Here is a 23934-nt window from a genome sequence, read left to right on the forward strand (position 1 = left end):
TGACTTTGTCCGTTCCCTGCCCCACCGCAACCTCCACCTGGGGGGTTATCCTCTAAAGTCGAAAGTCACCCGGGTCCTTCGGAGAGGTATTGGGTATTGCTAAGAGTTGTTGGCTCCTTAGGGTGCAAAAAATAATACTCACCGTCCGACTTTGTGTGAACTTGATAATGTACGCCAGTTACTCATAATCAATAATTTGCTGTATTTATTTCATGAAAAATGGTTTTGGTATGTGGATATGGAAGTGACTGAAAGAATAGACATCGTTGGCCCTCAGCTTATCACAGATTGGTTACCATTTTTACCTGAGCAAGATTTCAATGGTTTTGATGCTCTTTATCGCAGGCCTAGTGGAGAAATTGTAATATTTATCAAGGGCCTGATATACATGGTTAATTATCCAACAATGGAGCTAGTTGAAGGTCGTCCTATGAATATTATATCCGCCGGCCTTCCTAGAAACGCTAGAATTCAAGCAATTGTTAATACATACTCTGCCCGCACACTAATATTTCATAGTGGGGAATTCATTGTTGAAATGGATGAGTGCACTTTTAGACCGAAGAGTCAAGCTCGTCACAAGAAATTAATGCCACAGATACCTACAGGTATACAATCTGCATTTAGACATACTAATGGGATCCTCTACTTTTTTAGAGAGAAAGATGTTTACGAATACAGTGAATTTAATAACACTATGGTGAGGGCTGGAAGAAATGATCTCAATCTCTTTGGTATCCCATGTCCCAAGAATTACCCTTCAGATTTATCGAGCATAGCAAATGACTTGAAAACTATAGTTTCCCGAATGGATAATATTATCGATAATTGAAATTTATAAAATGTTTGTAAACATGCATACATACAATAAAAAAAAAATATCTACCACCTCTTTGCCTTTCATTTGTCGAATTATTTCCTATCGAACCCAGAACATCCAGCGGTTAAGGGGGAGGGAGAGGTTGGCGGGGTTGGAGTGGGGGAAGCAGCTTGGGAAAAGAAGATGACGATCGAAAATCTTATATTAGGAAAAACAAACGACGAGAGAAAACAAAATGAGAAGCGTAAAAAGTAAATTATGTCAGAGAAAATAGAAATAGGTGAATAACGATAAAGAAAACGAAAGGGAAACAAATGACGATCGAAAATCATTTGCTATTGGTAAAACAAACGACGAGAGAAAACAAATGAGAAGCGTAAAAGTAAATTACGTCAGAGAAAATAGAAATAGGTGAATATCGATAAAGAAGATGAAAGGGAAACAAATGACGATCGAAAATCATTTGCTATTGGTAAAACAAACGACGAGAGAAAACAAATGAGAAGCGTAAAAGTAAATTACGTCAGAGAAAATAGAAATAGGTGAATATCGATAAAGAAGATGAAAGGGAAACAAATGACGATCGAAAATCATTTGCTATTGGTAAAACAAACGACGAGAGAAAACAAATGAGAAGCGTAAAAGTAAATTACGTCAGAGAAAATAGAAATAGGTGAATATCGATAAAGAAGATGAAAGGGAAACAAATGACGATCGAAAATCATTTGCTATTGGTAAAACAAACGACGAGAGAAAACAAATGAGAAGCGTAAAAGTAAATTACGTCAGAGAAAATAGAAATAGGTGAATATCGATAAAGAAGATGAAAGGGAAACAAATGACGATCAATAAAACAAGTGACGGTCGATTAAAAAGTCACGTGATAGCGTAATTAAAGATGGCGGAGCGTAATTAATTGTAGGGGGGAGGTAATTAAAAATGGCAGGTGCTCCAGGACGCTTTTTTTTACCCTACTTACCTATCCAAATCAACCTTCGGGTCGAATCACTGAATGGAATAATAGGAATCTACTTCAATCCTTCATTAATGCTCCTTGTAACCGTCTTTTCGTAGCATAAATTTCCTCCTTGAATTTTCGTTTATAATCGAGTCATTCCCCTACCCCCGAGCTTCTCCCCCCACCCACCTCATTTCGTTCCGGCGCAGTTTTTTCGTCATTTCGATCCGCAATTCCTTCTCCGAATCTTTTCCCGTCTCTCCCCTCCTCATCCCCCTGCCTCGTCTTTATCCTACGAGATGGAACCGGGCCGTGATTTGTATGGGGCGAATTCATTTAAGTTCGGTCGGATCGAAAAGGGTTAACTGCCTCTCCCAAGACGACGAGGACGTTTCCCCCCTCTCCTCCTCACGTCTCACTTCCCCTCCATCCTCCCCTCTACGCCCTCCCCCTTTTCTCTTTATCCTTGAGGAACTTCCCTGCACCGACCTCCCATATCCTGCTCCGGAGGGCGCGCGCACCTATTTTATTGCACCGTGCCGACGCTTTTCCTTCACCCCTGGGTAATGCATTCGCCCCCAACCCCACTCCCATCTATCCAGTGACGTGAAGTGTGTGTGCATATATATATTCTTACTCGCTCAGTGATTTAACGCGAAGGCTGATTTGGATAGGTGAAGTTAGAGCTCAACCCGGAGCAACCACGGGCGGGAGAATTTTACTTACACGGGGTAGGAGGGCTAGTTCCTTTCTATTATGTCTTGAATACGAAAGCTACAATATGCTGGACATACTATTTTATAGACAGTTTATTGGTTTCAAGGACGGCAATTTAAATTTTTTTAAATCATCAACAGTCAGTTTCTGCATAACATAAAGGCCGTTTTACACGGGGCACGGAATTGCGCAGGTTAGAGCTGCATTAATTTCTAAAATGGCGTGGAATTGCGCGAATGCATGAACGAAATTAGAACAGGGGCTACTATTTTGCCATCTCACGTCCACGCATTCTCGCATGTGTTCTAGCAATTCACCGCTTTACAGGACGCAATATTGACTGCGCCTTCGTTCACACGTCAGATTGTGCAAGTACGTACCCCGTGCGAAACGGCCTTAAGAAATGAATACATTTCACTTCCATGATCCGCATCGCTCCTCAAGTTTTTTTTTTGTTGGGTACCCGAAGGATTCTCCTTAGATTTTGAATGCGAGACCCAGCCGAGTCCAGCCTCCGAGCCACCAAGCTTCTTTGCGTTTATTTATAACTTCGGGAAAATACCTCGATACCCGTATTTAGGCATTGTGGTGGTGTGCAAAACACCACCACATTCGAACCTGGGTGGGGATTCATTTAAAAATTTACTTTTGGAAGCGAGAGGAAGAGCGGATTCACTCGAAGTAATTTACTTGTTAGTTTTCGCGTGTTTAAATTACCCTGCTAGTGTTCCATTAGTATGAAGTGACCTCTTCACCTACCTCAATCGTCTCAATTAATTGTTGCTGAATACCAAGATGTTCATTAATGGTTACTCAGTTAAATACCTGGTTATGAAGGCGTTAAGTAAGGAGTATTATACTAATCTGGGCGCGGTGTAGGTACGAAAATAGATGACGAGGGAGAAGTTGACGCGGACGTTGAGAATAGGAAAGAGGACGTTCAGAACATGGCGGAGGAAGAAAAGAAATTGCGGAAAGAGATGGTGGAGGGGCAGATGGTGTGGTCGGAGCATGTCGCGACGGGAGAGGGGATGCTGATAACTGAAATCGGGGAAGGATGTTTGGTAAGCGAAGAATGAGAACAAGATTTATGGATCGAATGAATCCTAGCAGGCCTTCTGTCGTATTGGAGAAGGTGCAGAAAACAGGTTGGGATTATTTCTGTACTTTTCTTATAAACATAACTTAACCGGTAGTTAAGTCGTGACGATTATTTACCGGAGCTAAATATCCGGTATTTAGTAGAGTAAATCAATTGAAATTCTTGGTTATGATGCAGGTAACTTAGTTATTGTCAATCGTTTTGGACTTGCCCGTTAGTCCCTTTGTGGCCTTATTCGGTAAAGTAGCGGGGAGAAATTAATCAATTTTGGTTGCTGAAGTGTAGCACTCTAGAGGAGAGTCTCATTCATGATTAGCAATCCTTATATTTCTGAAATATATGTAAATAAGATCTTTATAAAAATAATCATTTGACCCGTCCTAAACCATTCAGTAATAATTGTATCACTTAAGTATGTATGTACTAGTGAGAGGGAATAACTGATAAACTGACGTCATTTTCGTTAATTTACTAGATTGAACCCGGTCTTCCTTCATTCAGTTAAAGGTATATCAAATATGTATTTACAAGGTATATTAAACTACGCTCATAAAATTATTCTTTCCTATTAAATTTGTGAGCAAGCTCGTCCAGCATGTCAGAGAAATTTGAGTTTCGTAGATATTTACTTCGTGAACTTTTTAATTGGGGCCGCGATATCTTGGGAAAAAATAGTCGGATGTATTTTTGAAGTAATAATTGAATCAGCTTCAGAAGCAGTGGAAGAAACTAATTTATATGACATTTCACCCGAAAGTTAAGTAATTGCCGACACAAGTACTTAGCGATCATTTTTAATTTCTTAAGTTAATGTCTTTTTTACATTTTCCACGTGCCCAACTTCACTTGATCGTGGCCAAAATTTGAGTGAAAATGATTACCCATTCTAAATACTGCGGATTTTTTTTTACTTCAAATTATAAATTTAACTTCAGAAGTATCATATTTGAGAGGAACATGAGAAGTAGGACTTTCACCTTCGGCCTGGAGACTACAGGAGGATAACTGGCGAAGTTGCTGTCAACGGCAATAATAGAAACGATGCATCCGAAAATACGCAAAATCTTCATTCACTGCGCGGAGGCGGCTTGAGTAGTAGTATGTAGATGCAGATGAAACTTGAGATGAAACATAGCTTCTCTTGCCATAACTCCCGATCTAATAGGTACCTCAGTGAGAAATGCTGTACGGGAAGGTAGTGACACTACCGATATCTCAACGAACGTATTCAGACCTTTCCAAGATGAATGACTTGCGATTTTCTCCTGCCAGTAGGTTGGGTTGAGAAGATAAGGATAGATCTTGCCAAGAATCTTGGTATAAACTTGTGAATTTCACATGTCCTGTGGAGGAAGCTATCCTGGGCCAACTCACACGGCTCAAAATTTTAAACTTTGGGCTCTCAAAAGGTTCCTGGAATTGAACCCAAAGGCCGTCCGTCTAAACCCCAAAAATATACTTGCGAGGTAACTGCCTTCTCCCCTAAAATAATGCAACAAAAACATGCATAAATATGCAAAAAAATTAATTAATTGGCATTTATTATTCTTTGGTAAAAAATCTAGAACTCGTTCCTATTAACGTGTAGGAAGATGAAGGAGAGTTGTCTCATCACTTCTGCTGCTACTGAACTCGACGGACTTCATCACTTCCATTTTCGCCCGCCCCCTTCCTCTCAGCCGAGGATTTTGCTCGCTCCCCGTCCCCCTACTCCCTCCCTCCCCTCATTCCTGTAAGTGTCTGGCGCCTTTATAGGCATTACGTACCCTCACACCCCTCCGACTTGTCCCCTCCCCTATCGTGCCTTGGTTGCATTTCACCCTTCCCATAATTCCCTCCGAACCCATCCCCTCTCCGTCCCCTTCACTTATTTCCCATGGGCCCTCTTCTTCCCTCCTCAGCCACCGAACCGCTTTTGCAGTTTTCCTACCCTCCCCACTGCCATCCTGGTTTCACCCCCTACGTCCCGAGATCTCCTGCCCTTTAACCCCCTCTTTATCCCCCAACCCACTGCCCCGTATCTTAACCATCCTCCCCCACCTCTTTATTCCCCCCTCCTCCCTCAAACTCCCGAGCCATCCTCATTTCTCGCGGCTGCCTTGTTGATGCGCATTTGTTTCCCTCCCTCCCCCCGCCCCTCGCTCGTCTTCTGTTCTCTACTCCCGCGTCTCTCTCTCTCTCTCCTGGGGCATTCTCATTGAATGGCTTCCCTTCGTCAGGAAGTCGCTTCAAAGTGCCCGGCTGAGACGTGTCGGGGGTGTAAGGGAGTGCATGTTTCATTTTATAGTCTCCCGTGCACGTTGCTCATTAGGTGTGTGTGTGTGTGACAGTTTGCTTTAGCTCTGACTGACTGTTTGGATGTTCTTAATGTTTTCGTTCCGAAAATGTTTGTGTGATGGGAGCATCCTTTATCATCATATGTCGTGTTTTCCAGTCCACGCCGTAGAATTCGTGGGTAAACATTGCGTGAAATACTCATATTTCTGAAATTGCTGGGTTTGATTTACTGGACGGGCAATTTTCATTGTTTTTCATCTTTCAGATATGAGGATAGGTGTAACAACCTAACTCCCTGTTTCTTTGACTAATCTCGACGATTTGTTGCCATGATTTCTTCAGCGTAGATTGGGAAACATGCCTTCATCGCGTTAATTTCAGCAAATGCAAATAAATATGTATTGCGGGTTGGCTTCTGTATACGGAGTCTTCTTGTGGGTACCTCGATAAGTCGTCTGGTGGAAGAAAAATGAACAAATTAGTGTTGTATTGAGGTTTTTATGACTCAGAGTTTTCCCGTTATTTTAAATTCACTCTTAGGAAAAAGTGGCAAGGCGAGGCAGCCTTAGCGTAATATTTATATTCGAAATTTTCATGTAGACACCAGAGGTGATTAGAATGCGACTTTCTTAAATACCAAAGAAATATCTTTTTTATTTTCGAGCCGCTGTAAAAATTGGAATTGTTTACATTATTTACCACGAAAAGTTGTCGTAAATTTTCGTTACTTCTGGCTCAAACATTCCTTCGTATTGCCTATGCATGATTACTCACCAAACTGCATTTTTAATTATTTTATTCATCTCTAAAACAATGTATCCTCATCTCATTTGTTATATTTCCTTATTTGTCATCAATTAGTGTAGCTTTCCATCTGTATTATAATTTCCTTGGTAAGACAATACAGTTAGTGGTATATATTGTTGGAACGGTTTCACGTCGGAGAGATCGATTTAACTTAATGATTACAGAGTTAGAAAACTCATGTCAATATTGTTTATGTTGGAAACTGTGTTTGGGAAATTAGGTGAGTATTTTACATTCTCAAAATACATTTAAATTTATTGTGTGGAAATATTTGCCCATAGTGTCCATGTGACGATACTTCACTTCTTGGCTTCCTTGACTTCTAGGCTGTTCATTTATGGACCGTTGCGTTTAAAACAGATGATTCCGGTAGAAAACTTTTCCGTGGCGAGTCATTTTTTAAAAACACAAATTAGATCACCCTCTGTACAGTTTTTGGGAAGTATTTGTGCGCATCATTTCATTTGAGGATATCGAAATACTTGTTTTGTTCTCTCCATTGACTCATTTGCATATATTTCATCTTCTGTTAAACCCACCATTCTCCGCTGTAGAGAATAATAAACCGTATCTTGTTCGGCCCTTCTCTCCCCACGCTGTGTCGGCTTCCCGCTTGATGCCGAAATCGTTCTCTGCGGTCTCGGAATTTTAAGTTGGCGTTCGGCGAAGAATCAGCACGGGAGCGAGTGTTGTTCAGGAAAAATATTTTTCCGTACCTTTGCATTTTCTCCTCCGAACTCAATGTGCTTGTCTATAATACTGTTCGTTATCTTTTCCTCGTAGAGTTCAGGCTATGTCTTCATTGTGTCCATTTAATTTTTTTTGTGATGAAATTCATCATTTCATGTATCATCTGGCTCCTATTGGCTTCTTTTCATTCCCCTTAACGTCCCCTGTTCTTCATCTACAGGTAGGCCTTCTTGTGAGAGGTAGTATAAGGACTTTGTAGTTGAAATTTTAAATGCTGAAAAAATACTGCCATTTTTCCATCACTATTTGATACCTGTGGAAGAAAGCTCAGTTTTTTTGTAACTTCCTTAGTTATTATTTAATGCTTTTGGTGTTTGTGATAGGATCTGTTGCTCTTTCTATTCCTGGTCAGGTTTCAGATATACCATTAAAATTTATATTTTGGTTCATATAGCTTTGATGAGAATATTAACTATACAAGGCTGTGCTTCACCCGTGTTGACCTATTATCGTTCTCTAGAATATAAGAATGTATTAATGAATGAAGTATTGTATTTTGTTTTATTTTATAGGTTGATTGTTTTCATCAGTTTTTATCTATTATAGTAAACGTAAAATGTACATAAGCCTATGTGGTTGCACTCATTTGAGTTTCGATGTATTGATTTATCAAAAGTGACTAGATAATTGATATATTTGTAAATAGTTAGTTATTTCATTTGAAATAAATACAGCCTGGGGCCACCTGTCTCCAGAGAGCTAAAGGATAAGCATCAACTAACATTTTGGCAGGGGTGCTAAGTTCCATTTCTCGCAGGCACAGTGTAGAGAAAACGAAATTGTGGTCGTAGAAATCGGAAAAGCCTAAAAAAATGAAGTCGAATATTAATTTTTAGTTTAAGGTACATACATTTCAAATTAATTCCAGAATTTAATTTTATCTAATTAGCGTTAGCAGGAGTATTAATTAGGCTGGGGCGGAAGGTAACCCTTAAAACTCCTAAATTTCAAGATCACAGGGACTGAAATGCATTTAAAAACTTCCTTTCGTTTCTGATATTCTATCGTGCAACCCGAAAATAAAGGATGGGTTACGATATAGCTGCAAGGATTGGATTGGTCATTTATATTCTTAGGAAAGCAATATGTAATGTCGCATTAATGAATTTTAAACTTAACTGTGTAATTAATGGATATATGTTATGATATTTTTCACTGAAGTTACCGATGCTTTAGTGAAAAACTGGAAAGACGCGTTCGAGTATACCATATCTAAATTCACCTACAGATGACGAATTTAATATTTTTTTAATGTAAAGGTCAAGGGACAACCGCTGTCATGACTTAACGAGCTTTACGCTTTCCGCCGGGGTTTTGAATTTCCTTAAAAGTGTTGGTTTGTCCGGCTTACGGTGGCGAGACACTTTCTGCGCGTGAATGGACCATGGTGAGTGGGAGTGGTTTCATTCGGTTTTCATCCGTTTTCCTGCGGTTCATTCCTTTTCCCGCTCCTATTTCCCTCACACATCTTCTCTCCTATTCTGCCTTTGCTCACCGTGATACGCAATCCTATTACCTTCTTTTTGCACTGGTTCATTTTCCTCGCGTGGCGACCCACGCTATCCCCCTAATACCCTTTCCCTTCCCCTCAATCGGCTTCCCTCCTCGTCCTCCCACGCCTCCCTCCCGCCCCCCCCCCCCGCACCTTGTTTATGAATGACTCAAGAATTGTGAGCCTTCCATTTCCTCTCCCGGCTTCTCTTTAGCGAGCCGCCCGCCCTTCCGTCCGTGGAATAACTTGGGAGGTTTGATGGGAGCGGAGGGATAGCCCTCGTCCCTGACCTCGCTTATTTAATCTCTCGTATCGTCCCTACTCTCTCTCTCTCCCTCACTTTGCGCCCTCTCATCAGATATCCTCCTCTTCCTCTTGGAACCTCGCTCACACTTCCCTATCCCATTTCTCCTCTCTGCATTCCGCTTACCGCCGCGGGCGTTTTTCCACCTCGCCTTCCCTTCACCCTCTCTCGTTTCATCCCGTTTATATTCTCAGTAAGGTTTTAAGCCAGACTTGTACTATGTAATCGTTGATTCTTCCTCCATTTACTTTAGAGATTAACTTTTGGACGCGAATATTACAAAAGAGGATCCTCAAGACGGCCTCTAAATGTGTTGTCAGCCACCGCGCATTTTAATGGGTTTACTAAAGTCGCCACTCGCGTCGCTGATGGACAAATTGACCCGAGTTTTACGGGGAATTGAGGTATAATTAGCAGTTTAAACGAAATTTAAGTACAAGATGATGTGGTCTATCAAATGCATAACTTTTCAATGGTATTTCTCGTTATTACAAACATTGTATTGAATAATATTGGAAAAAAGTGGATCGCATAGCACTCATCACCGCGCCGCGGACATCGAATGGAATTGGGCCTCCTCTATGCAGTCCCCTTGCTTTTGGGCTTCGACGTCTTCTTTGTATCGATTAATATAGATCATCGATGGAGTAGACCAGTCGGCCCATCGAGCGTGGTTGCTTTCAATAAAGTCGACTGAATGAAATTGACAGGCATCGAATTCTCTCTATATTTTCTGTTGTGATTTAGATATTTTCTTCTGTGCTTTATATTTTTGTTTATCAATCGGTTTTTAATGACCACTTATGCTCTTGGAACCTCGTTCTCACTTCCCTATCGCATTTCTCCTCTCTGCATTACGCCCACCGCCGCGGTCACTTTTCCACCTCGCCCAGTGGCGTAGCGTGGGGTTGGGGTCCGCCCCCCCCCCCCGAAATATTAAGACTTATAAAACAAAATAAATTAAGCATGGAGTAGGGGACTAAGTCTACAAATAATAAATTATCATATCGTTGTTAAAAAAGGTTTGTCTTTTTGTTTACATAATTTATTATCAAACGATACCTTTGGGCTCGGCCGCTCGGGAAGGGCAATGGCGTCGTTTGTATCGCTGGCCGAGTTTCAACCGTGTACTCTATACTGTCTTATAGAAGAGCGCATAAAAATATTGAGAAATCATGAATTTAAAAAAGATTTCTTTGAAAATGAATTTTTTATGTAGTGGAAAGTGTTAAAATTAGTTATAAACCCTCTACTTAGGAACCCTGTTTTTCAAAAAATTTCTCCCGGACCACCCTAATTGTGGGCCCTCCCCCAACTTCCATCCCGAACAAAGTTCGTGGCTGCGCCACTGACTCTTGGAACGGTCTTAAGACAGATTGTTTCTTTAATCGTTGGCTCTTCGTCTGTTTACTTTAAGGATTAACTTTTGGGCTTTGGCGTATTATTTGTGTTCATTAATCTAGATTATCATCGATAGAGCTGACCAGTTGGCACATATAATAATAGAATAATAATAATAATAGAATTTTATTCCACTCATATACAATACATTACATCGAAAAATAAATAGAATCATAGCCTGTCAATAAAATTGACAGGCTACTATAACGCACAATAAACACAGTATTTTGGATGTCTTTCGGGATTCCCACCGCGTTAGGCTCTTCATTAATGCCGACGTTTGGATGAAAAAGTATTCCATCGAAACGTCGGCAGTGAGTACCTAACCAGGTGGGATGCCCGAGAGACATTCACTGGCACTTTTCACCGGGAAAGAATCAAATCTTTCCTGAACATGGTTGCTTTCAATAAAGGTGGCTAAATAAAATTGACATGCTACTATAACGCCAATATATTTTCGTTTATATCTCGGTTTTTGATGGCACTGAGTTACCGTGTCAATACGTAATGGTTTTGGAAATTCATTGATCGGGAATAAAGTCGCAATGAGAGTGGCATAATAATGCTCCCAAACAACCGTGCTCTCTTTTTACCGCGAACAAAAATAACCATACTTTCTCGAAAATTACGGGAAAGTACATCTAAAATAGGCACTCATTGATTCAGAATTCTATTTATGAATTTCATTGATTGAAATTGCAGTCAAGCGATTTGTGCACGTCATCGGAATTTGATGGTAAAATTTTAACTATTTCTAATTTATGTCCCAGGAAAATTTTTAGCATCTTCTAATTTATCATTTAGTTTTACATTAGCTTTCTTATAAATTTTTCATTAGTAATTTTTTGTGAGATAGATTAGTGCAGTCTGGATGGCCTTTCAAAGCGGTATTGTAGTTTCCATCTCGCCATTATTGGGATTGACTCCCAGAACACCTATTGCTGACATCATGAATATTTCGCGTTATGTTTTATCATTTTGTATCAAAAAGTTAATGATACCTATCATATGTTGTCCAAATATAGTTCATCTTAGGCGAAGGTAGTCCTTCGTTCCTGGCAGTAGGCCAAGTGTGTAAGTCGTTCTCCTATTTATGGATGGATTATGCAACTTTATCTTTCGAAATGAAACAGTGAGCTCAGGAGTGTGGTATTTATCTGTTGTCTCTCACTTTCCAATCTCTAAGCTTAGCTGTTCTGGGGTGTGTGTATTGTGATTTTCGATATGAAAGATTTGTTAAACGTATTATAGTGCTTAATATTGCGTGTTCAATGTGAAAATAACCGACTTCGTGCATATAATTTAGGCTTCCTATAAAAGTTATGAATTTCATGGGATAACTTATAATTTATTTCGTATATTATTAACAATTTATAGATACTTGATTACACTCCGAGACTGAAAAGTTCTGTGATTTTTTTACCTTCCGATATCTCCTGTGTATGATTGTGAGTTGCGTTTTTTTTACTTTATTATTTATGAGCCGTTGCACTTTTTCCTTATTGTTTACGCCGATGCGTGGAACGAATGTTTCATAAAAAGTTTATTTACTATTTTCATGCCCATAAAACTGTCTCATTATTACTGAAAATCTTCTTGGCAGTCGATGGCAATAAAACGGAAATGGGATGGATGAGCTCTGAAGATAGTTTTAGTGAGATTCGATGTAAACTTGATTGTTTCTGGCTTTACTTTGTGAAAATCCATTCTTAATAATAAAACGTTATTGTACTTTTCCACACGATTAATTAATACGACTGGTTTCGTCGCAGGGGCGACATCATCAGGTACAGACTGTTATTATAACGGTTTCTGTACCTGATGATCTCGCCTCTGCGACGAAACCGGTCGTATTAATTAAATCGTGTGGAAAAGTACAATAACGTTTTATTATTTTGAGATTCGATGTACATAAATAGATACCCCTTATTATAGAAATGTGGTCGGTGTACTAAAATTGAAATTACGTTTTCACCCGTTTATTACATCAAAATATCCCTATATTTTCCGCTGTTTTTTCTGCTGAAATAAATTGAGAATCGCCAGATACGGAATCGCCATACATAACAATGCGACGTTGACGACGTAAGCTAGTTGTGTAATTTTAATGAACTTTATATTTTCATTGTGATAAGTTGGTATTATTCGCATAATGCTTAGGCGGCAACCCAAATGGCAATTAAATAGGTCCGTTACTTACATTCATCACTACAACTAAGCACCTTGTGACTGGCACTCTTTTTTCCTGTGATTTTACTCTTGCTCCGGCCACCTTGCCATATCTTGTCATCTGCATTAACGTATAACTTGTTATGCAAGTTTTTTTTCTGCCGCATTGGAAATATGTACTCGTTTTCGTTCCCTTCATTATTTGATTTACGCCGGGTTTTGAAATGTGTGGGCAAATTGTTCTGCAGAATGAATTTTAATGCATACTCTTTTTTTTCCATTCTACAGATAAAGACGTAACTCATGCCAAAGGAGAAAGTTGGATTCCTCTTGGACTCTAGCCAGCGATAAGAGGGCAGGATGTCAGCACGTTGACCGCTACACTGCCTGTGCTGATTGAATTGGAGAGGCCTTGGTTATGATATTCCTGTGCTTCGATATCCGTAAGTATTGAATTAACATTCGTCATTCAGGGATACGTTTGGGTATTATAGAATCGGCGAGTTAGGCCTTTATCCCGCTCCGTTTTTCTGAGTCCAGTGTTCCTTTACTTCTAGGTATTCCTATAAACAAGAGGTAATGGTGATTGAAACTATTCGTTTCCGAAAGCTAAGAATTACTGATGTCCTTTTTATTTGTGAATGAAAGTTCCTCTGCTCTCGATTTAATTGCACATAATATATCGTCTAATTCTCCTTGTCAGCTAGTTTACCTTTTGTATTTTCCTTTCTACAATTATTATTAGTATGGAAGCATTTCCTTAATCGAGGAATTTACTGTGTCCTCCTTTTACTTCTTGTGATACAATCCTTCGACCTCATTTTTACTTCGTAGTGGCGTCCTCATAATTTCTTGACTAAAAATAAAATGAAAGTAAATCAACTCGGTTGAGAAAACGTTACGTGTATTGTGACCAACTCTTATTTTAGATTATAGTATTCATATGTACAATTATGGTATACATATCCTGTCCTTGGGGTTTAATGACGCATCGTACAAACATCTTCTGAGTTAGAGCGGCTTTAATTTATTCTCGCGTTACACTGTAATCACATCAGAAGAATTTATTCACGCCAGGAGTTTTCGCTGTAATCCAGTTTCTTATAGTGATCCACCCTCGTTCCATACCATACCATCTGACCAATCCTCAATACATTGAGAGAGAGTATAGATTTATTATGGAGAAATGAATGATAATTTCTCAACTCTCATTCAGTTATGATAAACATATCCGGTGATATTATAGCGCACTTTTTAAACCTTCATATGAGCCAAGGGCGTCTTATATTTCTTCCTTCGGTGGCGTTTTCATTAGAATGGAAGCATTTCTTCCTCCGAGCAGTTTTCGTTCTTCTCCAGTTACTTATTGAGATCCACCAACCCCTAGTCTCCCCAAGCGATCTCTTTTTCTCCGTCGCAATTATGCCTTCATACTTTTCCCACCCCTTTCAACTCCAGTATATATATACATTTTGTCGCGAGGGGCTGCAGTCCTTCATCTCTCCCCCTCTCCCTCGCCCCCCCCCCAGTATTTCAGTCCCGCTCTCATCTATCACACGCTCCACGTCGACTTCTTCCTCTTTTATTAGGTTTGACTTGATACCGCTTCGGCAGCAGTGAGTGTCGACGTGACAAATTACTAAGGCAATCACTCCCGCCTCTCTTCCGTTCTTTCCTCCTTCAATTTTCATCCCTTTCCACCCTTCCCATCTTTCCATATGCCTCCCCCATCCCGCTGTTATTTTTATTTATCCTCCGTACCCTTTTTTAAAACAAGGAAGATTTTTTTTCTCTGATCCAGTGCGGACACTTCTACATTCTTGAACACGTAGAGATAATAATTCAATTTTGCGAATAACAGCACTTAATGAAAACACTGACAGATATACTCTTTACTGTGATTCCACTGCGCTGACTTACTGCTATCTTACTAGCCTGAGCATAATGGCAATTGAGAAAAAGAGATTATTGGAGCGAGGGTGGGTTTCAATAAGAAACTGGATAAAAGCTAAAACTCCACGAGTGAATATATGCCTCTCATATGATTAAAGTGAAGCGCGAGAATTAATAGTAGTTTGAAAGATACGCCATTAAATACCAAGGACAGGATATGTGATATATAACGGAGTGGGACATGCAGTTTTTATTCTTTTTCAAATATATTTCGTTCCTCCTCCTCCAGTTTTCATTCCTTTTCGCCCTACCCATCACTCCGCAGGTCCATCCGCTCTTCATTTATATTTATCCTCCGTGGCCTTTTTAAAACGCTTTGTAGGTGTCTTTCATCTCGTCAGCTCGCATTTCGTCAGCTCTCCGTGGGTGTTATTACCCTAGCCAACTATGAGACTTCAGATCTCGCCGCGATTACGAAATGTAGAAAGAAATATTTCCAACTGTCTTAAGTAGTTAATCCAACGAAATGATTTTTGGATTTTTCTCCTCATAGAGAAATCTTCCAATTTCGTTGGCAAATTATGCAATGGTTTCGCTAGTAGTGGGCCTCGTTGTCCTTCATGGCGGCGTGGGTACTTCCATATCCTCTCCCTTCCATTCCTATCCTCACCCCATGGGCGTCGGCGGGCTCCTATCGCGGCGAAGCCTCCTTCCTTTATCCTTCCCAATTATTCCCCTCCCCGGGTGACTGGGCGAATCAGTTTTTGGTACTGGGTCCCGGGACCGGCGTGTTGTATCCTTGTAAGGATCCCTCTTCTACCATCCCTCTTGTTTTGTCGTTAGTAGTGCTTAAGAAGTACTGCCTTCACGTCTGAAAAGAACAAGGCGACCGCTTTGTATGCTTAAATTATAATAAATAATAGTGATAAAGATATTTGTTTCACTGCCCAAAAATTTACTCGTTGATACATAGATAAAAAGTGCAATTGGGCACCCCAGAATATTCAATCAATTGTTGGTGTTACCATTAAGCGAAAATAAGGCAGTGCTTGGCATTACATTACAAAATAGTTTAAAATAAAGTAGCTCATGTGTGTTTCATCACGAAAAAGCTAATGAATTTATTCTAAAATGGATTCCTTAAAGATATTCTGAGTCGCATCTCACACCATTTACATTTGGCGTTGAAAAGAGCAAGGTTGACTTATCTGTATACTTACAGCTACTAAAAATATTCTTTAATACTTAAAGATATTCTAGTTCGCGTCTCCCACAATTTGCATTAGGGTAGCATATTTCGGCTTCAATCACACTAGCAACAAGAACGCAAAAAATAGCAGGGTGGGGTTCCAAGGTTTAATCTTTATCGTGATTCGTACTATCAGATACACTTTAATCAGTTTTTTAATTACATATTTATGTTGGTTACATAAGGTAATCCACGTTTAGTTTCACAACCTCACTGAAAGTCGAGGAGCTCCAGTATCTCTCCTGATTGTGCACTTTTGGTATTTGTTGCGCGATCGTATGAGAAACATTGTATTCTCCAAGCAACCGTGAAACTTCGTTCGGAGAAAATTACGAAGTTTATCATTTTGCTCCGAATGCTCGTAATTCTTTTATGAACTTACTTATCTTTTAGCCATCCCAATACTTTGGTGGTCTTTTACATCAAAGTTTCTTTGACTAGCAGCATTGCGACCGTAGATTACCTGAATAATCATTTTCCCCGTTTTTATTTGAATAACTTTCATCCTGTTTGCCCTCATAGCTATTATTTAAATGCCTACTTCGTGGATTGACTTTATGACAAACCTCCTGTTCGTACCGCATGCATTTCACCACTTTCAACTTCTCACCACTCCCCATATTTTGCTTTCGGAAATTTTAACGTTGTTTCTCGATGTCAAAGTCGTGAATGATGGCTGTAAGCACTTAAAATAATTGTTCCAGGACTTTGTTCCCTTGCCGCTCTTCAGTGAAAATTAGCCAGTGCTGTAAATCTCAGCCGTGTCAATCAACCTTGTTATAGTTTTGTGTCATAATATTCACCTAATCCGTTTGTAAGTATGGCAATCAATCATCACCTCGTTTTCTCAAGTCTTGTGGAAATTTTCAGTTGGTATTTCTACGCAGCAAAGTGTGCCTTGCGATATGCCTTTGCCCTTAGCTATATCGTACCTTTTCATTCGACTATCACAATCATATAGTGAAATTTTCCAATCAATTCGGGGTTAGACACTTCCACAGGGCATCGGGAATGATGTAATTTTTTTTAGATGTACGGCCTAGTTTAAATTCATCAACCCTATTATAATTAATTGAAAACATAAAAGCAGATGTGCCATGAACTTCACGCGACCCAGCTTTGATTTCCTTCGGCGTTAAACCATTAAAAAAAATGTATTTGATCATCGCACATAACTCCCTATTATTCATTTTTATAAACCAATGAAAGCTGTTCACTACAATTGGTAAGAGCAATGAAACTATGGAATGTATACAGCTGAAACTTCAACAGCTGACTAGGCAAGAGTGCTACTTTCTTATTAACATTAATTTTCGATACTAAGAGAGCGATTTCTCGGATATTCTATGGGCTTATTGAACGACCCTCGTTATTTCCCAAAGGTTTTGAATAAATGGCATTGTATTTTTCCTTTTGTGACGCACTCTACGTTGAATTTAGTGAATTAATATGTTTTTATTATCAATTAATGTTTTTAACCCATTTTTGCGATAGTTTTAGTTTTGTTCGTTTTGGGCGTCTCTCACCTCGCTGAAAGGATAGGTTAGAGAAAAGCGTTAAACGAATGGATTTTCGGGTCATTTACGCAGTCATGGAGAATAGCTCATCGAGGGGAAAGAATCCCTCACAAGATTCAAACAATAAGGAACCACGTGAGAGCTATTAGAGAATGGGAGGTGTAGCTGAGAGGTGACCCGATCGGAAAGGAGTCGGTGACGTCTTCAGCTTATCCGCAAATCGTTGGTTAAGTCCGTTGATTTTTCCCTGCGATTATCCAGAGAAGTGGGCGACATATCTTGAAATGGAAAAATATGTTTCTCTTTATCTTTCAAACCGTTTCCCTGTCGCCAATTAAAAATAGTGATTGAGCGAGCCTAATATATTGAAATAATTCAATGCTTCCACGAGGCCTGAGCTTTACCATTCGTTTCTTGCGGGTTTTTCGTAGCGTATCCTAGGCGACCCTGGTCGTATAAAACACGCAGGGAGGGCTCTCTTTCTTTCGCCTAAGGAGAAGTTAAGATTAAGTGAGGTTAAGATCCTTTCCTCAATCCCCGTTTTCCTCCTCAAGGATTTGACCTCCCGCTTCCCCCGCACCCCTAATCTCTCCCCCACCCCCTAATCCCCTCCGTCCCCCCTCCTCCAGCTTTGATCCCATCACATCCGTGTGATTCCCCCACCCCCTCTCCCATTCTCTTTCAATCAAACCCCTTCCCCCACGCCACAGTGCTCCAGTTTCCATTTTGCCCGGCGAGGGTGTTCCCTCGGAGAGTCGGAAGGTTGGAACCCGATGCAATCCACGTTTATACCGAGCTCTCTTTTCATTCGTCCCGGTCTCATATGAAGTCTCTCACTCCTTCATCCTATTCCTCTCAGCTGTTTCCCTGCCCCCCGACTCTTCCTTCTCGCTTTAAAAAAAAAATATATATATACAAATGCAGGCCGGCCTCGTGGAAGTCTCGTCTTGGAGTTACCCGTTACAGGGGTCTCCCTCCAGTATAGGGTGGCATATTTTATCCGATCTCATCTTGGCCTTTCTTCTTGCTTGATTCCGATGCGAGGGACGTATTTTTTTGTTTTATTGGTCTTATTAAATCTCCTAGAGCGATGGGATGCTGAGATAAAATTGGTATTATTTTCATTTGAAGCTAAATCATCATGGAATGGGAGGTGATTTTCTCGTATTGTGCGAGTTTTTCAGCGGTAAAGACCAAACGTTTTGAGGAGGGGTTCAAAGGGTTTAACGAGTGCTTCTGTGATCTCTGTAGACAATCTGTGGAGTTTATCAATAAAACTAATTAAATATGATAATGATGATGATTGTAAATAAATACCTTTAAAATTATTTTCAGTAATAATTTATGAAGGGCCTAAATGTTTCTTTAGGTCGAAAACCAGCTTTCCCTTTGAATATGTTTGACAGCCAAAACCCTTGCTTAGCAACGCTTAGGTTGCATTATGTGAGCTTTTATTAGTGGTATAAAGAACGTGTATTGCTATTTGGTGACATTCATATCGTATGATTCGATTTTACAGTGTCTAAATGTTTGTTCGTATCGTGATTATTCTTTCGCGCATGTCTCCATCGGACTCGAATTAATGCTGGCTAAAGAGATCTATTGTATTCTTTTAAGCCATGTATTACTCAAACTGAAAACGTCGTGCAATTTCTTAGTACAATTGAAATAAATTATTTGCCGTTATGTTGATGATATTTGTAAAATTGTCCTATAGTTGGTGATGTACTCGTTACAGTGATGCTAAATGTGATACAGTGATCATTACTATGCAATCCACGAGATTTATATGCGTGATTAAGTACATCTTTGCTCTATTATACCTATGTTCAAATCTTCTGAAATGGTTGCCGCTGTCCGCTATCAACCACCGTTGAGCCGTTGGTTTACCTATCGATGGTGAATGATCACATCTTGCCCTCACTTCATTATGAAATCCACATCGCGTCATCGATTGCCTTATTCTTCGATTATAAATTCGATAAGTGTCGTACAATTTAACAATATATTTTCCTTGTGGAATGAATTTCTTGGTTAGGTCTCCATTTTGCAATTTTTTTATAAAAAACATATTTTGCTCAATGCTCAAAAACACATTTACGGAAATCAACAAATATAATAAGAGTTCAAGGAGAAAACTCATTCAAGTATATTTTTTCCCATTAGCTTTTGCAGTAAGGATTTTTCAGTCTGCTGCCAAGTGATTCGATCATATCTCGATATATCTAATCGAATGCCAATGAATACAATGCCAGTAGAATATCAAATTCGGGTTATAAATGTGTGTATGTATGTATGTATATGGGTATTTATAATTTCTTGGTTTTTTCCTTTTTTTATTGTATTTAAACTTATTGAACCTTTTTGTCATAATTGTTTGTACGTCTAATGGTGCATTTTCTTGTGCTGTTATGTTATTGCAAAATATCTCAAGGACCATAAAGGCCCACGATAATAAATGAATTGAATTTTTCCCGCAATCGATGTCTTAAGTCGTCATTATTCGATGTCTTAAGTCGTCAACGTCGGCGATTGCCAAGTTTATGGCAAAAGTTAAGAATTTCGATGAATCGAATGTAACCAACCCTTATAGCTTTGGATGCGTATGTGAGATTCACCACTCCTACTTCCCAATCCACCTCATCAGCTAATCCTCTCCTTCGCGACGCCCTTCATTTTTTCATTTTTAAAAAAATTATTGAAAGAACACGTTTAACCTCAAAGTTTAAAAAAATACGAATAGAATAAGATGCCATTGAAACACATTTCTGCCGTTGGCTTCAACAGTAATGAATTTTAAGTCTACTATTAAATTATTCGATCATATTTCGATGTCTCTATAATAAAAGAATTGCAAGGCGTGTTTTCTACAGTCGATTTCTAAACTCATCATTACGTCGCCCATTGCCAAGTTCATGGAAAAAGTTCAGAATTTCGATGAATCGAATCTACCTAACCCACATAGCTTTGCATGTGCATGAGAGATTCACCCCCCAACCCCAATCCTTCTCATCCCATCCGCTAATCTTTTCCTTCGCGACGCCCTGTCTGCATTTCCAGAGCAGCAATAGACCCCTCCCCACCCCTCCCCGTCCATTCATTCCGACTCTTCGCCCTAGCTCTTTTATGAGGCCCCGGCCTCCGTCACCAACGACGGACCGTGCATTGCGAATTTATTCCGCCAGCGAGCGACGGCGTCGGCGATTCCGGAGCCTCTCTTTTCCCTCGAATGGAGAGTGTGTATAGCGCCCGGCCGGTGTGTATAAGGTACAGTGGTGGTGTGGTTTCCAAGCCTCCCATCCTTTTTCCTTGCCATTTATACCACCGCTCTCTTTGTCTGCTGGAGAGTGAAGCGGGGGAATTTTTCCTCCAGACCGAGTTAGCTCTCCCGCCGACCTAACTGCCGCTCCTCTGATGCACTCACTTCAGACAGAATCCTTTCCTCTCGAGCGTTTCATTCCAAGGAGGTTCCGCTGTGACTCTGCGAGTCAAAACAAACGTTTCTTTCCAAATTATTGGATATATGATTGTTTGTGTATATGGAATGGTATTGCAAAATATTTATCCCACTGTCAACATTTAAAGGTGTCACTCCTTTTTCGCTTTTCTAATTCATCGATGATAATTTCTATAAATGATACGAAGTGGAAAAACATGTTGCCTTTTGTCAGCGGCGAAATCCGTCATTGCGTCTTCGATTGCGTAGTTTATGGAAGGTAATTCCGATGAATCAAGGTGAATCAAACAAAACTATTTACCTATAGATGTGTATACAAGATAAATACCATTTTATAATTTTTAAATTATGATTTCAAAAACACACTGCTGGGAATACTTGTATGTTAAAATTTGGATTTATACTTCATTAATTTGTAATAACTGTCATCTAACTAACGCATTTTGGATTCACTTTTTATGTTTTCTCCGAAAGTAGCGTGGTCAGTTGCATACACACATTTTTTCGTCACTCTCTTGTTATCTAGTGCCAAATATGTATCGTTTTCAAAACGTCCCTATTTCTTCTGTAATATAGCCATGTTTTCATGCATCAATAATAGTATCATTAGGCTCGTTAAACTTTTTTTATTATTGTCGATTTTGATAGAGTTTGGAACCCGTACTTTTCCGTTTTTCGATCCGTCGTCAACTTGTCGAGCTATTCGGAGCGAAAATTTGACGCGCTTTACCGTCTCGCTGATGAGTTCATGACGTCACTGACTCTTGCCGATCGACTCACCACCTCTCCGTTACTTCTCGGCCTTGCGCATCCGTCTGAAGTGTTTTGTAGTCACTAGTACTCTAGTGAGGGATTCTTTACGTCATAAATCAGGTCTCTATGAAATATGATATTAATTGGGCCTTAGGAAATTTGCTATAAATTAATATTTTTTTCTCCAGCTATGGTAATAGTTGCTGTAACGAGAGAAAAATGTATTAATTTTTAAAATTTGTTATTTTTGAATGAAAATCAGCCTTGAAATTACCTTATTTCATAACTCTTAAATTTTCATATCCAATGAATGTTGGCTGAACTTTTAGATTAATAAATTATAAAGCATTGACGCATCTTCAAGTTGCCAAACCGATGGAGTTGCAGCTGTCCTCAGATCCTAAAAATGTGCGATTAAAACATGAATTTTTAGTTCCGGGACAGTTCGTAAAACACTCGTCGTGAATGTTCGTCGCGAATAAATGTCATTTACATATCATGACTTTACATGGTGCAATGGAGAGACTTGTGTGTAAATAGGTGAATATATGAGTACCAAATCCATGGGTCCTTACAATAAATTCGGTGTAAAATTTTTCTACTTATTTTACGTGTATTATGTTTTTTTATCGTGGGAAAATCTTGGCCATTTCAAATAAATATAAAAAAGCATCATCTTGACTCATATAAAAACTGCGATATTTGTACTTAGAACTACAAAAAAATTGAATATTATATATGTGGAATGTGACTTAATATTTTGATTTTCGTGGGATACCCTATGGCTCTCATCTATCTCCTACCTCGCTGCATTGCTCTTTCGCACACAGAATCGCCTTCCTAAACTCCCCATCCCCCTTTCGTTCCCAGAGTGCACTGAGAGCCACAGAGAGAAAGCAGCAGCATCTCATCTGGACCTTCTCCCTTTCCGTCTCCCCTAGCAACCCTCTCGTCTGATACAGCGGGGCCACCTCCACGGCGACGTCTTCCCCCATCGTTACGAAACGAGTGCTTCCGTTACTTCCGCCGAATTTATTTGTCCGCGATCCGTTTCGTTATTTTTTTTTCTGTTTCGTCTCCCCGCCTACAATTTTTTTTGCTCCCTTTAACGTTCGCGTGGGACCTGGGTAAATCCTAGTCTGCCGACGGGTGGGGGTTGAAGGAAAGAAAGCCCCGAATGAGGTTTTCCTCGAACGCTTGGCTAAGGTCTATCTCTCTCTACCTCCTAGCTAGTTTTTCGTGCGTGTTTTTTTTCTCCTATCCGGCCTTCTCTCATCCTGAGGTTACTCGGTGAGGGTATTAAGATTGTCTGGCTCGAAATGGAAATGCGTTAAGAAATCCTGAAATGAAAAACTTTTTTTTTTCTGCGCTCGGCGAAGATTTCTCCGGCGGTGGAAGCTCCGTGAAATATTTTCCAGATCTTTTTAATTGGCATGACCTACTTATTCCATCGACCTCCGCGTAAATTAACTTTGCGAGTATCTCTAGAACATTTGACCGAAGTATTTCTTTTGTCTGCACCGCCTGTAGTACTCAGTTTCATGCTTTTCATAACTCTTTGTTCATTTTAGGATCCAATAAAAATGCCTGAATTTGGAGAATCGTTTTGGAAACATGCATTTTTTATATTTTTTCCCTCGTGGATTACTTGAGGAGTATATATAAATAATAAAATAAATATTTTAAGTATGAAAATTTTGTAAGATAAGTCCTTTAGTAATTATATTATCCCTTCCTTTGTAGTTTGCTGCTTTTCAGTTTGAATCGATGTTGCTATCATGTGGATTATATGTATGGGAAATAAATAAAATATGGCTTCTTCGTTTTCCGGTGATATACATGGTTACATATTTACTGTTTCATATTCAGTAGTAATCATGTTATGAAACCAGCTTCGTCCCTTTTAAAATATACAAGTGAACCTATTAAGGTTCACTTGTATATTTTAAAAGGGACGAAGTGGGATTCTTCCGTAATGGAAGGGTTTCACATACTTAAGCCTGAAGTTATCAGTTACGGATTATATTTGTTCTTGGTGGATGAAATTTGATGTTTGATGTAAATTTGAAATATCAGCTTTTTGGTCTACGTTGCCAGTTATATCTGCTCAGTATTTAAATTCTTACATCATTTTCTAGGTTTTCGTAAAGTAGCCAGCTGAGTGAAAGCTAGGATATGGTTTGTTTTTCTACGCTCTTTTTGTCGAAAATCTGGGTTCCACCGAGGGTCGTATGGAATTTTTCTCCCATTTGTGTTGTTACATTATTC

The 23934-nt window shown here is 39.6% G+C and overlaps 1 protein-coding gene across 2 annotated transcripts in view; it reads left to right on the top strand.

Moving 5' to 3' along the window:
- LOC124154317 (homeobox protein PKNOX2-like) overlaps positions 1-23934 on the top strand; it is a 559395-nt gene that overhangs the window by 70455 nt on the left and 465006 nt on the right. For both annotated transcript variants that reach the window (XM_046527977.1, XM_046527978.1), the window contains exon 2: positions 13086-13240. The gene's annotated coding sequence lies outside the window, so the exon portion shown is untranslated. The remainder of the gene's footprint in view (positions 1-13085; positions 13241-23934) is intronic.

Source organism: Ischnura elegans, chromosome 2 (assembly GCF_921293095.1).
Source record: "Ischnura elegans chromosome 2, ioIscEleg1.1, whole genome shotgun sequence".
In the NCBI taxonomy this organism is placed as follows: Eukaryota; Metazoa; Arthropoda; class Insecta; order Odonata; family Coenagrionidae; genus Ischnura; species Ischnura elegans.